This window comes from Hyla sarda, chromosome 5 (genome assembly GCF_029499605.1).
Source record: "Hyla sarda isolate aHylSar1 chromosome 5, aHylSar1.hap1, whole genome shotgun sequence".
Lineage (NCBI taxonomy): Eukaryota > Metazoa > Chordata > Amphibia > Anura > Hylidae > Hyla > Hyla sarda.
Window position 1 is genome coordinate 322,882,725 of NC_079193.1, and position 19,117 is coordinate 322,901,841.

Genomic DNA, 19,117 nt, shown 5'->3' on the forward strand with positions numbered 1-19,117 from the left:
CCCGGTTGCTGATAGCAACCAGGACCCCGCAGATACAAAGCACGCTCAGCTTCTGAGCGCACTTCACAGATCAGGAGTCGGCCACGGACATAAAATATACGTCTGTGGTCGTTAAGGGGTTAAAGAAGGTCTTGAGTTGAGTGGAATGTAGACCTACATCCCTGAACTGTGACCCTGCTGTTGCCAGGAAACAGAGCCCACACTTTCCCACAATCCCCCTTGCTTACATACACAGTAGAGACCTTTGAGCACTATGCAGTTGCACTGAGCATGTCTGACTGTATGAGTGGATGAAATAAGACTGTTGTAACCAAGGGCAACAGTGCAAAACAATGCAGGCACATGGGGAGGAGTAAGCTTATATCTCAAATAGTACATTTTCAGAAAGTATGTTGGACATATTTCACGTATTGCATCAGTTTAGAGCTATTTATCTTTGTGGTAAAACCCTTTAAGTTTTCAATTTTAAAATGAAACTTTTGGCACCAGTATCGTAAAGCCACTTTCCTGCCTCAGAACAGCAATGCATGCATAGACAAAGAGAGTTTTATTACTGAGGGAAAGAAAATGGATATATTTCAGATATGATCCCAAAAGAAAAAGTTAAAAAATAATGTTTAATAGTAAGCTTTTGAGGCAACTTAGGTCTCAAAGTTTCCAACAGAAAGAGGGGCTATTGTTAGACTTCTGCCAACTTCCTTTCTGCCTGAGAACCAAAGGATCGGGTATGTTGTTAAATTCCAACTGCTCAAGAAATATCTCTCTTGACATGGGGGGGAGTCGGAAGTCTACCATACACCTTTAAATGAGCACTGTAAGATACAAAATCTTTTTATGTGTTGTACACCTCGGCAAAACATTAACCTTTCTAATATACTTCATAAAAAAAAAAATTATTTCCTTTTTATAGAAATCATGGCTCATCAAATCATAGCTTTGTCCAAGCTGAACCACAGGCATGGACAAAGTCCAGTAAGTGAGGGTGGGCTAGTACTCCTCTGTGCTCTCTCCTGTCTGATAGTACTCCTCTGTGCTCTCTCCTGTCTGATAGTACTCCTCTGTGCTCTCTCCTGTCTGCTAGTACTCCTCTGTGCTCTCTCCTGTCTGCTAGTACCCCTCCGTGCTCTCTCCTGTCTGCTAGTACTCCTCTGTGCTCTCTCCTGTCTGCTAGGACTTCTCTGTGCTCTCTCCTGTCTGATAGGACTCCTATGTGCTTTCTCCTGTCTGATAGGACTCCTCTGTGCTCTTTCCTGTCTGATAGGACTCCTCTGTTCTCTCACGTGTCTGATAGGACTTCTCTGTGCTCTCTCCTGTCTGATAGTACTCCTCTGTGGTCAGGGCCAGTTTTAGGCTTAGCGTGGCACTGGGAAAAATCAGGGCCCCAAAAGTCGTAATAGTGCACTAACCAGAATTGCACATTTGACGTCAGTTCAAATACCATAAAAAATTTCTAAAAAGCAATTGAAAAGTCCCATCAAAACAAAAATGGTACCGATAAAAACTACAAATCACAGCACAAAAAAATGACCCTCATACATCCCCATATACAGAAAAAAATAGAGTTAAAGGGATCAGAATAGTACAATTTTACATTTTTGTATAGTTCCCCCACATTAGATTGGCAGCACAGTTCCCCCACATTAAGCTGGCAGTATAAGTCCCCCCCACATTAGTGCAGTATAGTTCCCCCCACATTGGGTGCAGTATAGTTCCCTCCACATTAGGTGCAGTATAGTTCCCCCACAGTAGGTGCAGTATAGTTCCCCCCACATTAGGTGCAGTATAGTTCCCCAACACTAGGTGCAGTATGGTTCCCCCACATTAGGTGCAGTATAGTGTCCCCCCCATTAAGTTGGCAATATAGTTCCCCCTGTATAGTTTTGGTGGGCTTTTTCTCATTTCACACCTTATGAAAATCATGTTATTGTAAAAAAATACATTTTTTACGCTAACATGCTGGTGTTGCCCCATACTTTTCATTTTCACAAGAGGTAAAATGAAAAAAAGACCCCCCAAATTTGTAACACAATTTCTCCTGAGTACAGAAATACCCCATATGTGGATGTAAAATGCTCTGCGGGTGCACAAAAAGGCTCAGGAGTGAGAGTGCCATGTACATTTGAGGTGATTTGCACAGGGGTGGCTGATCGTTACAGCGGTTCTGACATAAAGGCAAAAAAAAAATTACCCTCATGTGACTCCATTTTGGAAACTACACCCCTCAAGGAATGTAACAAGGGGTATAGTGAGCCTTAACACCCCACAGGTGTTTGAAGAATTTTCCTTAAAGTTTGACTTGAAAATTTAAAATTTAAGTGTTATCCCAAATTTTTATTTTTACAAGTGGTAATAGGTAAAAAGCCCCCCCAAAATTTGTAACACCATTTCTTCTGAGTATATAAATACCCCATTTGTGGAAAGTGCTCTCCGGGTGAACTAATTTGCTCAGAAGAGAAGGAGCGCCATTGGGCTTTTGGAGAGAGAATGTGTCTGGAATTGAAAGCCATGTGTGTTTACAAAGCTCCCATGGTGCCAGAACAGTGTACCCCACATGTGACCCCATTTTGGAAACTACATCACTCACGGAATGTAATAAGGGGTACAGTGAGCATTGACACACCTCTGGTGTCTGACAGATTTTTTGAACAGTGGTCCATGAAAATGAAAAATTAAATTTTTCATTTGCACAGCCCACTGTTCCAAAGATCTGTCAAACGTCAGTGGGGTGTAAATGCTCACTGCACCCCTTTTTACATTCTGTGAGGGGTGTAGTTTCCGAAATGGGGTCACATGTGAGGGGGGGGGGTCCACTGTTCTGGCACCATGGGGGCTTTGTAAATGCACATGGCCCCTGAACAAATTCTCTCTCCAAAGGCCCAATAGCACTCCTTCTCTTCTGCATATTGTAGTTTGCCCCGAAGAGCACTTTACATCCACATATGGGGTGTTTTCATATTCACCCCATATGGAGAAATGAGTTAAACATTTTGGGAGGCTTTTTCTCCTATTACCTCTTGTGAAAATGAAAAATTTCTGGTAACACCAGCATTTTAGTGAAAAAAAAATCTAATTTTTCATTTTCACGCCCAACTTTAGCGGAAATGTGTCAAACACTTATGGGGTGTAAAGACTCACTGTACCCCTTGTTATGTTCCTTGAGGGGTGTTGTTTCCCAAATAGTGTGCCATGTGGGGCTTTTTACTGCTGTTCTGGCACCATATGGGCTTCCTAAATGCAACATCCCCCGCCAAAAAGCATTTCAGCAAAATTTGCTTTCAAAAAGCCATATGTGGCTTCTTCTCTTCTGAGCATTGTAGTGCACCCGCAGAGCACTTTACGTCCACAGATGGGTTATTTCCATACTCAGAAGAAATGGGGTTACACATTTTGGGGGGCATTTTCTTCTATTACCTCTTGTAAAAATTGTAAATTTGGGGGGGGGACAGCATTTTTATGAAAAAAATGTCATTTACAAATCCGAATTTAATTACAAAGTTGCCAAACACCTGTGGGGTGTTAAGGTTCACTGTTCCTCTTGTTACGTGCATTGAGGGGTGTAGTTTCCAAAATAGTGTGCCATGTGGGTTTTATTTTATATTTTTGCTCTTCTGGCACCATAGGGGCTTCCTAATTGCGACATGCCCCCAAAAACCATTTCAGCAAAATTCACTCTCCAAAATCATATTGTCGCTCCTTTAATTCTGAGCCTTCTAGTGCACCCACAGAGCCCTTAACATTCACATATGAGGTATTTACTTGAGAGAAATTGAGTTACACATTTTGGGGGCCTATTTCTCCTTTTACCCATGTAAAAATAAAAAAAAACTGGGTCTACAGGAACATGTTAGTGTAAAAAATGGAGATTATTTCTCCTTCACTTTGCTGCTATTCCTGTGAAACACCTAAAGGGTTAAAAAAACTTACTGAATGTCATTTTGTATACTTAGGGGGGGTGCAGTTTTTATAATGGGGTAATTTATTGGGTATTTCTAATATGAAGGCCCTTCAAATCCACTTCAAAACTGAACTGGTCCCTGATAAATTCTGATTTAGAAAATTTGGTGAAAAATCGGAAAATTGCTGCTGAACTTTGAAGCCCTCTGATGTCTTCCAAAAGTAAAAACATGTCAACTTTATGATGCAAATATAAAGTAGACATACTGTATGTCAATCAATATATAATTTATTTGCCATAAATAGATGCCATGATTAAGGGTCCTGCCTGACTCGAAACGCGTTGGTTTTATGTGCTGATCATGTTTCCAAAATAAAGAAATCCTGTTTTGCATCCTACCTCGCTGGACATCAAGTCTTTCTGTTCCCAGTCACAGGCCGGAGGCACTGCCGGCCAGTCCGTGCGGAGTGTGGGGATTGCAGTGGAGGTGAGCCGTCCTGTTCATTTGCTACCTATATAATTTATTTGGTTATGTCTATTTTCCTTACAAACAGAGAGCTTAAGGGTGCGTTCCCACCTGGCGTATACGCAGCGTATTTCACGCTGCGCAAAATTTGCGGCAGCAGCGGGAAATTTGCTGCGTATTCCTCGCTCACTATACACGCAGGGCTTCCCGGCAGCAGCCCTATGCGTGCAGTGAGTTTCGGAGGTGGAGCCGTGCGTCACAGTCACGCCAGCACACGGCCCTGCCTCCAAAACTCACTACACGCGAAGGGCTGCCGCCGGAAAAACACCCTGTGTGTATAGTGAGCGAGGAATACGCAGCATATTTTGTGCAATGTGAAGTATTCTGCGTTTACACCAGGTGGGAACGCACCCTCAAAGTAAAAAAAAAATGCTAAATTTTAAATTTTGCATGCAATTTTTTAATTTTTCACCAAGGAATTATGCAAGTATCTCTGAAAATGTACCACTATGTTAAAGTATAATATGTCACGAAAAAAACTATTTCTGAATCAAAGCATCCCAGATTTATTAATGCTTAAATTGACAGTGGTCAGATGTGCAAATAATGCTATGGTCCTTAAGGGGTTAATCTGATAACCGCTCGGCAATGTTTAGAAAGCCAATAGAGAATGGATAGAGCATTAGCCATACATGCACTATGCCAGTGGTCTTCAACCTGCGGACCTCCAGATGTTGCAAAACTACAACTCCCAGCATGTTGTAGGGAGTTGTAGTTTTGCAACATATGGAGGTCCGCAGGTTGGAGATCACTGCTCTATGCCGACTGCTGGAGACGGCTGCAATGAGGGTGAAGCCCATACGCGAAACGTGCGTTGGGGTGTTGGTGCTTGGTGTTCCTGGCTTGTGGGTATATGACCGGTAGTCTCTTTAGGTATTACTCATCTTGGGTCCCTATTCATGTCTGTTATACTGCATTGCTGCTCCCCATGTTATACTGATGTATGTTAGATGTTATATCTATATTATACTATATTACGAGTTTGCAGCCGTGCCAGTTTTACATTGTATATGCTCTTGACTGAATACCTACATTGCCCATACCAGGTTCACTGGCACTTGTTGTCTCCTGACTAAGGTCATCCTCTGCCTTTTAATTATTTTTAATTGTTTGTTTTATATTGTCTAATAAAGATTGTCATACTTTTTGAAATAATATTAGTATTGTGGGTCTCTTTGTTTTTGGATATATATTGGTACCCCCGGGACCTACATACGGCGCTTAATGTTTGACGTGTTGTTGTTTGGCTAAATTACAACTACAACTCCCAGCATGCCCGGGCAGCCGGCGATGGAACTCTCTGTACGCCAGTGGTCTCCAACCTGCGGACCTCCAGTTGTTGCAAAACTACAACTCCCAGCATGCCCGGACAGCCGGGGAGTGGTAGTTTTGCAACAGCTGGAGGTCCGCAGGTTTGAGACCACTGCTGTACACTGTATACCTATGCCCGGGCTGCAAAAGATACAGAAAATAAACTTAACTCACCCACCTCGGCCGCACGCTGGGGACGGGAACACCGGACAGCCGTCAGCCTATCACCGGCCAGAGCGATGCCCTGCCTTGGCCAGTGATAGGCTAAGCCCACTGTCATGTATGAAGCCAGCTTCTTACATGACAGTGGGCTCAGCCTATCACTGGCAGGGGCAGGGCATCGCTCTGACCGTTGATAGGCTGACGGCTGTCCGGCATTCCCGTCCCCAGCGTGCGGCCGACGTGGGTGAGTATTTTCTGTATCTTTTGCAGCCCGGGCATAGGTATACAGCGTACAGCAGTGGTCTCAAACCTGCGGAAATCCAGCTGTTGCAAAACTACAACTCCCAGCATGCCCGGACAGCCGTTGGCTGTCCGGGCATGCTGGGAGTTGTAGTTTTGCAACAACTGGAGGTCCGCAGGTTGGAGACCACTGGCGTACAGTGAGTTCCATCGCCGGCGGCCCCCAACAAAGAGGAGGAGGGCAGTGCTTGACATATGTGAGTAGTACCCCGCTGGGCTGATCATTAATTGGGGGGAGAAGAACAGTGCTGGCGGGTCACATGATTTTGGGGGGGGGGGGAACCGTTATATACCGTGGAACCGCCGTAAGTTAAAAAAATACCGTGATACACATATATGGTCATACCGCCCAGCCCTAGTTATATGCAGAGCACCCCCCCTCCCCCCTTCCCTATAGGTAAATGCAGAGCACCCCCCCCTCTCCCGGACCTCAGCGGCGGCGGCGGCTGCCCCCCCCCCCTTGGTACGCCACTGAGCGGGTAGCTCCTTCTCATATGCATAGTAATGGGGAGTGAGGAGAACAGCGCCTTGTTCAGAAGTATAGGTTGTACAATTGTCATCTTTCAGTTTTATTAGGGTTATCCTTTAAGGAAAGGATAAAGAGGTTATCAAGGATAAAAAATAAAAAATAAAACAGAACTGATTTTCTCCATAAACAGTACCACACCTGTCCTCAGGTTGTCTGTGATATTGCAGCTCAGTTCTATTGAAATGAAAGGAGTCAAGTTGTAATACCACACCCAACCTGAGGACAGGTGTGGTGCTGTCTTTGAAAGAGATTAACTCTGTTTTTCCATTCCTAGATAACCCCTTTAGTTTCATTGCCACACATTAAAAAGCAATAGTTGACTAAACTCTTAAATCCTAAACAGATAGAAAGGTCCGTGAATATAAATTCATGACAGTCCTTGACGCTTAACCGAGGACTGAACCTGTCTGGAGGATTTATAGACAGTACAACACCTGAGGAATTCACTGGAGACATTGTGGGGGCATCAGGGCTCTGAATTAACATCAATTTAGAGACAATAAAGCCTTCACTCTGCTTATCTGTGTACTCACTGAGGATTTACTGTCCATGATCACTCTGTTGTCACTTTTTCCCACATTATTTTTCACACACACAAAATGTGCAACATATCCTGAAATTAAAAAGTCTTTATTAGGCCGCGTTCACACCTTCAGGTCTGACATGTCCTCCATATATGATGTTCTTGGCTCAGTATTCAATAATTGCAAATAAAAGCCTTAGGCTAAGTTTCCATTTGGTTTTTTCAATGGCAGTTTTTGGAATAATGCCACAGCAATTTTTGAGCCAAAGTCAGAAGTGGATCCATAAGGGAGGAGAAGTGTAAGTCCTTCCTTTATATGTCCTATTCCTTTTGAATACACTTCTGGCTTTGGCTCAAAAACTGCATTGGCAGTTTTCCAAAAACTGCCAGAAAAAAAACAAGTGGAAACTTAGCCTCATTGTGTAAACATATCCTAAGATGACAACTAAGATGTTTACCCAACATTTAAAAATAATAAAACACACAAATCAAATAGGATCCTAAGGTTATTTGTGATCCCACAGTAATACTGCACCACCATTTGTCAAAGAGGGCCAAAATATTAAAGGGGTTATTCAGGTTTTAATTATTTTATTTTACTTAATCCCTTAAAGGAGAACTCCAGAATATAAAAATTGTCCCCCATACTGTTGGCAGTAAAAAAATAAAGATGCTCCCCCCGTGCCTCCGGTAACCGGCTCCGGTCTCCACCGCAATCCTCTTCCTGGTTGCTGGTGGTCGGAGAGTCATACTGCGCTCAGCCAATCACCGGCCGCTGTGAAGTCCCGACTCGGCCAGCGATAGACTGAGCGGCAGTGTGAGAACGTTTCAGTACACAAAATTCTTCACTACACCGGCACCTGCTGCCGGGGCCGAAAACGTCACACTGCCACTCAGCCTATCGCCAGCCAAGCCAGGACTTCACTGCGGCCGGTGATTGGCCGAGCGCAGTATGACTCGCCGACCACCAGCAATCAGGAAGTGGATTGCGGCAGAGACCGGAGCCGATTACCGGAGGCCCCGGGGGAGCGGAGGAAGGTATGTTCATCTTTATTTTTTTACTGCCGGCAGTATGGGGGACAATTTTTATATTCAGGAGTTCTCCTTTAAGGACTTGGACAATTTTCATTTTTTGCACTTTTATTTTTTCCTTCTCCTCTTCTCAAAATCTTAACGCTTAAAATTTTTGCATCACTAATTGTACTTTGTAATTACATCACTTATTTTATAACATAATTAGAAAAATTGGCAAAATTGGCAAAACAAATTGGTAAAATTGGCAAAACAAAAACTTTTTTTGGGGGGGGGGGTAAAATTTAAAAAAAGACATTTTGTAACTTTTGGGGGCTTTCGTTTCTATGCAGTGCACTTTTTGGTAAAAATGACACCTTATCGTTATTCTGTAGGCCCATATGGTTACAAGGATACTACTTGAAAAAAATTATAACTACATGCACCAAAATTAGTATGTTTAGAATTGTCATCTTCTGACTCCTATAACTTTTTATTTTTCTGCATACGGTCTGTAGTTTTATCTATTTTTGTTTTGATGGGACTTTTTGATCGCTTTTTATAAAAAATTTTATGGTATATGAAGTGATCAAAAATGCACAAATTTGGACTTTGGTATTTTTTTACGTGTACACCATTGACCGTGTAGTTTAACTAGCCTTATATTTTAATTGTTCGAACACTTACGCACAAAGCGATACCACATATATTTATGTTTTTTTTATTACATTATTTTATTTGAAAATGAGAAATGGGGTGTGATTCAAACTTTTATTAGGGGAGGGGCTTATTTACATTTATTAACTTTTTTTTTTACACTTTTTACTTTTTTTTGTCTTTATAGGGGGTCTATACCATGCAATCATTAGATTGCATACACTGTTCAATGCTGAGCTTTGACATCACATCTTACTGCATGGTCCTGATCAGCTGTGATTGTGGCATCCAAAGGGTTAATGCTGGGCATTGGCCTGATCCACGATGTCCGGCATTAACCGTGGGTCCTGGCTGCTAAAGCAATCAGGATCCACGAGGCATGAAGCGTGCTCAGCTTATGAGCACACTTCAAACCCCAGTAACAGGACCAGGACGCAAGGGCATACCCATACGCCCTGTGTCCTTAACAGGTTAAGACCCCAAATGCTGTTAAATAACACACTGTTACTTTTACCTCACTTCCAAGTCCATGCTGGCCCCCTATTTAGCCTCCATCAGGCACTCCTGTAATACTGCAGGAGTGGAAGTCGTGTGACTGCTGCAGCCAATCAGCGGCCTTAGTGGCATCACCACTCAGTGATGGGAGCCATAATGTAACACTTAAGTGTTGAACGGTGGCTGAACAGGGGACCAGTGTGTTTTTTTCTTTAAATACCTGTTTAACAGGTCCCGGGAAATCTGTGTGTGCTCTGTGCTGGAGCCTTGCACTCTCCTAAGTAACCGTACCTAGCGTGAGACACAAAGCCATGCAATGTAATGTCTCGAGGTCTTCCACTAGGTATGGTTATAAAGGAGATCAGCATGAGGCTGCAGCATAGAGCTGCAGCATAGAACTCAACTCAGTAGGGACTTATTAGGGTTATAGGTTGAACTTTTTCTCAACCTTATGAACTATGTTACTATGTTACTAAGATTTGCTGGGACTGTCTGAAACAGCTCCTTCAAACAGGTAGTCAGAGCGGCATATTAATGGCCATTTTAAAAATAAAACACATTGCTTTTGTGCTATGGGCTGCATAATTGTTTTGATATATATATATATATATATATATATATATATATATATATATATATATATATTAACTAGGATTCTAGATTCTTGGATTGTGTTTTTATTTTTTCCATATCTGTCTTTTCGATGTTTGATAAAAGCCTGATCTTTGGTCTAGCGTTTGCATCCCATGATAAACAATGTAAAAAACTGAAGTCTATAGAAAAGCTAAAGTGAGTTAAATGGTGTAATATCTCTGGTATAAAGAGAGGTTATAAAATTGTTCATGTTCAGCTTTGTTAAAAAAAATATATATAATAATAATAATAATTTATAGGTGACTTATAGAGATGAGCGGACTTTTGAAAAATTCGATTTGGCCGATTTGCCAAATTTTTCCCCCAAATTTGGTTTGATCCGAATTTATTTGCGGTGAATCTATATTAAAAACAGCTATTTCTGGACTACAGAGAGCCTCAATAGGGGTGCAGAACACTTTGCTTTGTTCTAACACGCATATGGAGTGTGCCGCAGAGTGGCGCAATGACAGAGCCTGGAGGTAGCATCAGTATGAGGAGACCATATAGTGGCTGAATGACACAGCGTGGAGGGGTTGGCAGCATGAGGAGACCATATAGTGGCTGAATGGCACAGCGTGGAGGTGTTGGCAGCATGAGGAGACCATATAGTGGCTAAATGACACAACTTGGATGTGGCTGAAGCATGAGGAGACCATATATAGATAGAGAAAAGAACCGATGGGCACCACCTCAATAAAGATAGGGTGCAATAGGCTGCAATGAACTATAAACCCAGAAGAAAAGAGAAAGCTAGCAGCCATATATACATTGCACACCACAAATAGTCAATATGTTCCAAAAAAATATATAAATCTTTATTTCTCTCAAAACAGACAGATGAGTACATACAATTAAAAACAGTTAAAAACACATAATCCAAAAGCGGAGGAATATAATCCTACTACGCCCACCCTGCAGTGGGTACACATTACCCTAAGATGTGAACCAGTCCCGGACTAATAGAGCACAACCAATGTATGCAGCAAATTCTAGAGATTATACCAATAAGTAGCACCTGGCAAATATAAATATAATATGTAGAACGCCTAGCAGCCTGACCAATGTAAATATAATAAAAAATATATGTATGTAAATCACAGTGCATATAAATCTGACCAGTATAAGGTGCAAAGAACTAAAACTCAGTGCATGTAATAAGTATGCCCAATGTAAAGTGCAATACTACGACCTGAGAAAAAGTGCTATGTGTCCATCAAGTCTGGCTGTCAGGCTCAGTGCTAAAGTGCTGCTACCGGGACTCCTCACATCTATTCTCAACCTAATCATGCCCATGAAACCTTGGAAATTGATCAACAAGTTCTACAAGACTTAATGGATTTACTCTCGGATAATGAAGCGTCACAAGGTAATCCTACCCAATTTCCAGCTAGACTGCCCTCCAAATATGCGCCCCCATTTGCGAACTTCCCTACAATACAGGTTTTCTTTAACGTTATGGTTCAAGATATTAAGAAATTACCTGTAGAAAGGGTGGGGGGTCGTAATCTCACCCATGTGGAATCTCGAGCGCTTAAAACCTTGAGTGAGCAATCTATGTTTATTATAAAGGAGGCGGATAAGGGGGGGAATATTGTCTTGTGGCCAATTGACCTTTATCTTGCAGAGGCTAAACGACAACTTCAGAATACTGCGTATTATTTGGAATTGCCATCAGATCCTACGGTGATCTTCAAAAAGAAATTTGAAATGCTATTGGACTCAGCCCGACGTTATGGAATTATCACGGAGAAGGAACATCGCTATATGTTTGTGACCACACCTGTCGTGCCAACCTATTATATGCTACCGAAGGTGCACAAGAATATGACTAATCCCCCAGGTAGGCCCATTGTGGCGGGCATCGGGAGTCTGACTGAAAGAGCGTGCACTTATGTAGATTTTTTTCTACAGCCATTGGTTCTGGATTTGAAATCACATGTGAGGGACTCCATGCATCTAATGGAACGTTTGGAAGATATATTACTACCAAGAGATTTTCTACTAGTAACCTGTGATGTGGAGTCCTTGTACTCGAATATTAGACATGAGGATGGCATTAAAGCAGTCACAGAGATCCTCAACACACAAGGTAACCGTAATAGAATGCATGATTCTCTGGTATTGGATCTCCTTAGTTTTGTTTTACGTCATAATTATTTTCTCTTTGATGGAAAATATTATAAACAGATTTCAGGGACAGCCATGGGGGCGCGTTGTGCCCCCTCTTACGCCAACCTCTTTTTGGGGTGGTGGGAGGGGGCACATGTGTACCCATCCCCACTTTTTAAAAGATACGTCTGTGGCTGGTATCGTTTCATAGACGATATTTTCTTTATTTGGACAGGCTCGGGGACACAATGTCAAGAATTTATTGAGCAGTTGAATGACAACAACCTACAGATTCGTCTTACATCGCAAACCTCGGATACAAGGGTGGAATTCCTGGATTTAAAGTTAATCCGGAACGAAGATAAAATCACCACCTCTCTGCATCGTAAAGAGACAGCCACGAATAATTTGTTGCATTTTGGAAGTTTCCATCCGGGACACACCCGTAGAGGGATACCCACGGGCCAATTTTTAAGATTGAGACGTAACTGTTCACAAATGGAGGACTTCAGGAGACATGCGAGGGATTTAACGGAGCGCTTGAGGGTGAGAGGTTATCCTAAAAAGGTTATATCAAGGGCTTTTCAAAAAGCATTGCACTCTGACAGAAATGAACTATTGAAACCGAGGACACGATTGGAAGACACATCTCTACGCCTCACTACACCATACAACAACCAGTGGAATCAGATACGACAATTGTTACATCAACACTGGACCATTCTGAAATCAGACCTGAAGATTAACCCCTTAATACCAACAACCCCATTACTTACAGCAAAACGGGCACGGAACCTGAAAGATATTCTGACACAGAGTCATTTTGCGAGATCGAGAGGAAAAAGGAACAAAAAGCAAGAATACATTGGCTCATTTCCATGTGGTGAGTGTTCTATTTGCCAATATATGGAACCCACACGAGACTTTGTGGATCTAAGAGGGGGCACTCGGCATCACCTTAAACAATATATCAATTGTAAATCCAGGAATGTTGTGTATGCCATTTTATGTCCCTGTAACCAGGTGCATGTAGGCCAGACGACACAGGAACTGAGGAAACAAATTCAGAAGCATTTTTCCACAATTTCGCTAGCCGATAGAGACTTTAAAAGTGAGAGAACTTTGACATCAGTGGCAGCCCACTACAGAAGACATCATGCAGGTAGGATCAGGGGCACGAGGGTAGTGGGCTTGGAAAAAATAACATGTGGGATACGTGGGGGTGATATCTCGTCCCTATTACTCAGACAAGAAGCTAGATGGATTTTTCAATTGGACACGGTAGCACCACGGGGCCTGAACGAAGAATTAACCTTTACAGGTTTTCTGGGCATTTCATAGACACATACATTATCCATCTTTTTATTTTTCTATGATTATATAAAAAAGTAAAAAAATTATATAAAATTAAAAAAATTTTCCTTTTTTTTTTTTTATTTTTTTTTATTTTTATTTTTATTTTTTTTTTTTTCACAGTTTGCACACAATTACACAGACACATGTAGAGAGTCACTTTCACACATCTATTTACACTTGACACACCACATTCTACAATTTATCATACTTTCACACACTGTTTATTTCATACACATACACACACATATTTCACACATCACCTTGGTATAGTATTATATTGTATTTAGATTTGGTTGAGGTTTTTTTCAATTTTTGGTTTCATTGTATAGTCTTTCACCCATTTTTTACACATTCACCTAATATTTTTTTATAAATATTTTTTATAAAATATTTATTTATATATTTTTTTTTTTTTTTTTTTTTTTTTGTTAAATAACTTGTAATAGGGTAGACTCATAGTTTGGGGGTCCCTTCGGTATGATCATTCGCTGACCTCCTTTAAATCATAATAATGTTTTATTATAATCTACTTTTTCTTTTTCTTTTTCTTTGTTTTGTTGTTTTTTTTTTTTTTTTTTTTTTTCCAATATAGATCGATTTGGACCACTGTGGGGTTTTCATCGGGGATAAGAGCCACACAATCAAATGGAATTCATTCACCGTGTTTTTTTGTTTTTTTGTTTATGCATGTCTCATAAATTGTGAAGAATATGTCCAGGAGACATATTCTAGAAGATGCATCTTCACTAAATGTTATGGTTATTGTGATACATGTTGGTATTGGGTATGATCTAGTTTATGGGGGCATGTGCAGGTTGTATAGGGATATGGTTTAATCATTTGGTCAGTTTCATTTGACATCTGATATTATAATGTTTGGCACCAGATTTGTCCCTACTCCGGTTCTGATTGTATCTCACTTATGTATATATATTTGGGTCGATAGTTAAGTTATTATCATGCCCTTGTATTGTTGGATGGCCCCACTTCCGTCCTTATCCTATTCTATTTTTGCCCCATTTCCGGACAAGCATATACTCAGAATCCCACCTCCCCTGGGTATCGTGTCAGGCTCGATCACGTGACGGGTGGGCGGGGTGCGGCGCCGATCCGGCAGGGCAATATGCCGGGCGCGGTCGTGTATTGCATTGCGGTCTGGGCCTCGCTCTGGTCCGCGGTGCGTGCAGGGCCTCGTTTCGGATATGTGCTGTGGGCGGTGCCTTGCCCCGGGCGCTCGTGCGTTTCGAGCCTCGTTCCCGATCCCATGGAGGGCTAATAGAACCACATGCCAAGCCTCGGTTCCACATACACTGATTAGTTATCAAGCCTCGCTTCTATCCCTGGTCTCGGCCATGTTATGGTAGTCATTGTGGCGCGCCAAGCCTCGCTTTCGCTGATATTCCATAATGAATGCGAGTCAACATGCGGTCCACAGGTATTACTCCAGGTGATTGTAATTTTAATGATTTGGTTGTATACATAAGAACGGCCAAGATGAGTATTTCGTTACTCCTGAGGAAGCCTCCGTAGCTGGAGGCGGAACGCGTGGGGTCAGTTTCTCCCTGCTTTGGATGTGAGGAGTCCCGGTAGCAGCACTTTAGCACTGAGCCTGACAGCCAGACTTGATGGACACATAGCACTTTTTCTCAGGTCGTAGTATTGCACTTTACATTGGGCATACTTATTACATGCACTGAGTTTTAGTTCTTTGCACCTTATACTGGTCAGATTTATATGCACTGTGATTTACATACATATATTTTTTATTATATTTACATTGGTCAGGCTGCTAGGCGTTCTACATATTATATTTATATTTGCCAGGTGCTACTTATTGGTATAATCTCTAGAATTTGCTGCATACATTGGTTGTGCTCTATTAGTCCGGGACTGGTTCACATCTTAGGGTAATGTGTACCCACTGCAGGGTGGGCGTAGTAGGATTATATTCCTCCGCTTTTGGATTATGTGTTTTTAACTGTTTTTAATTGTATGTACTCATCTGTCTGTTTTGAGAGAAATAAAGATTTATATATTTTTTTGGAACATATTGACTATTTGTGGTATGCAATGTATATATGGCTGCTAGCTTTCTCTTTTCTTCTGAGGAGACCATATAGCGGCTAAATGACACAGCCTGGAGTTGGATGAAGCATGAGGAGACCATATAGTGTCTGAATGGCACAGCCTGGAGTTGGTAGAAGCATGAGTAGACACTAGGGCTTCACAATCCCTAAGATTAAAATATGAATTTTGAAATTTAAATTGAAGATTTAGGGTAGCTAGTGCTACCATAAACATTTTTTAGGCCCAGGCCCAGCAGCATCAGTAAACCATATATTGGTTGAATTACACAGCCTGGAGTTGGATGAAGCATGAGACCACCATATAGTGTCTGAATGGCACAGCCTGGAGTTGGCAGAAGCATGAGGAGACCATTGAAATTTAAGATTTTTACATCTAAGATTTTGAAATTGAAATTGAGGATTTTGAAATTGAAATTTTGACTCCCAAGTTTTAGTGTCCCAGGCCCCGACGTGTGGGTACAAAGGACCAAATCTAACAATGAGTCAAATTGAAGATTTAGGGTAGCTAGTTCTACCATAAACATGTTTTAGGCCCAGGCCCAGCAGCATCAGTAAATCATATATTGGCTGAATTACACAGCCTGGAGTTGGATGAAGCATGAGACCACCATATAGTGTCTGAATGGCACAGCCTAGAGTTGACAGAAGCATGAGGAGACCATTGAAATTTAAGATTTTTACATTTAAGATTTTGAAATTGAAATCGAGGATTTTGAAATTGAAATTTTAACTCCCAAGTTTTAGTGTCCCAGGCCCCTGCGTGTGGGTACAAAGGACCAAATCAAGCAATGAGTCACATGTCACATGGCAGCACATTGACAGAGCCTGGAGGTGGCATCAGTATGAGGAGACCATATAATGGCTGAATGAATGCCTGGAGTTTGCGGCAGCATAGGGAGACCATATAGTGTCTGAATGGCACAGCCTGGAGATGGCTGAAGCATGAGGAGACCATAAAGTGTCTGAATGGCAAAGCCTGGAGTTGGTTGAAGCATGAGTAGAATATAGAGTGGCTGAATGGCACAGCCTGGAGTTGGCTGAAGCATGAGGAGACCATATAGTGGCTGAATGAGACAGCCTGGAGGTAGCATCAGGAGTCCTGAAAGTGACCCTAATGCATGGAATTTCTGAAACTGGGGACCAGCACCTTAATTATGTCTTGCAGTATCCATGGCAGCACAATGAGAGAGCCTGGATGTGGTAGCATCAGCATGAGGAGACCATAGAGCAGCACAATTAGAGAGCCTGGAGGTGGCTGCATCAGCATGCAGAGACCACATGGCGGCACAATGACAGAGCCTGGAGGTGGTAGAATTAGCATGAGGAGACCATAGAGCAGCACAATGACAGAGCCTGGAGGTAGAAGCAGCAGCATGAGGGCGAGCCAACTGAGGGTTTAGTTTGAGGAACCCACCGACTGTTGACTGGGGGTGTGGGATGTCACTTGGGATGAAGTGGATGACCGAGTGAACCTCACTTGGGATGAAGTGGATGACCGAGTGAACCGATCAATCACGGCTGCTGGGTTGCTGGTCGCGACACTACTGCCAGCTGATACCGGGAGCTCAGACCTCTCGCTGCAACTCCTGCTGCCACACACCCCTACTCTGCTGCGACCTCTGCCTGCGCCTGATGAATTTAGGCCTCTACCACTCCTCTGTGCATGTCCTGTCACTACTCTGCCTGACATACTTATTGCGTATATGAGGGGAGTACAATATGCTTCACTACGCTTAAGGCAGTATTTGTCTAGAACAGCAGCAGGTGTGTACTATTGGCTGTCCTTTCATAGTATCTAGGACCTTGACAGATTTAGGCTAGGTTTTTACTTGTTTCTTTCTTTTTTTTGTGAAAACGCCAAGAAAAACGCCAATTCTGCCACAAGGCGTTTTTTTGGCCAAAAAATGCTGCGGCCAGATGTTAGCTGTAAATCAATGAGAAATCGCAAAATTCTTATTCCACTTGGCATTTTTCACTTTGGCGTTTTTTTTTTTTTTTTTTTTTTTATCCTTTTGGCGTTTTTTCACTCTTTTCTTGCGTTTTTGAAATCATTGGTAATCGCAGCATGTTGAGCCACTGGCGTTTTTTTTTATATATGGGAGTGAAAAAACGCCAAGAAAAGCGATATGTGGGTTTTAACTTTGACGTTTTTGCAGGCGGTTTTTATTCTCTTTTGGACTTTAGCGATCCAATAAAGTGATGGAGACACCTTTTTTTAATAAAATTTCGTAGGGTACCATTAAAAAAAATTCTAAAGATACAGTAGTGAAGGAAAAAATTGTATCTAACAATATCATTTATGTGGGCGGGCGGGAACCTAAAAATGTAGCCGACAATAATAAAAATGTAGTGTATGTGTGTTTTTCGCTTTATTTTCTTTTTCTTTTTTTCTTTTTTTTAGGTATAACTACTACTCCCAGCATGGAACACACTGTTCCATGATGGGGGTAGTAGTACCTGTAATAATTGACAGATCGCCCGCTGTATAGTGTATAGATGCGGGCGGCCGCTCTTCTAGGGTCCCCTGCTCTGACGTATATATACACCTTTTCATACTTTCTACAGATAGCTGTGATTGGCCAGATGGTTCCAGCCAATCACAGCTATCTGTGGGAAATTGGAATGTGTATATATACGGCAGTGCAGGGGACCATAGAAGAGCGGCCTCATCTATACATTATGCATAGGGATCACAGCGGGTGTCAGTAGTGATAGCCGCTGTGATCTTTCCATAACTGCAGGTACTACTCCTCCCAACATGAAGCACACTATGCTCCATTCTGGGAGCTGTAGTACCTGCATTAATAGACAGATCGCAGCAGGTGTCAGAAGTTACACTTGCTGCGATCTGTCTTTTAATGCAGATACTACAGCTCCCAGCATGGAGCAGAGTGTGCTCCATGTTGGGAGTATTAGTGCTTGCAGTTAAGAACACATCACAGCGGGTATCACTACTGACACCTGCTGTGATCGTCCTATCTATTGCAGAGATGGAGCGACTGCATACATCGCTCGCATCCCTGCTCTGTACTCCGGCCGGCCACTCACTGATATTTCCCTCAAAGCTGTGATTGAAAATGTGCTACAGTACCCTTAAAAAAGTAACTGAGTACCCCACCAGCAGGTGAGTACTTTTGCCTGGACTTTAACAGGATCTAGGTCCTTAAAGGAGATATCAGTGGTGAAAAACATCCCCTATCCTAAGGATAGGGGATAAGTTTCAGATCGCGGGGGTCCGACCGCTGGGGCCCCCCGTGATCTCCTGTACGGGGCCCCGGCAGCCCGCGGGAAGGGGCGTGTTGACCACCGCACAAGGCGGCTGACACACCCCCTCAATGCAACTCTATGGCAGAGTCGGAGCGCTGCCTTCGGCAATCTCCAGCTCTACCATAGCGATGTATTGAGGGGGCGTGTCAGCCGCTGCTTAGAGCAGTGGTCAACACGTGCTATCTGACCAGCGAGTCGGGGCCAATACAGAGAGATTGCGGGGGCCCCAGCAGTCAGACCCCCCATCATCTGA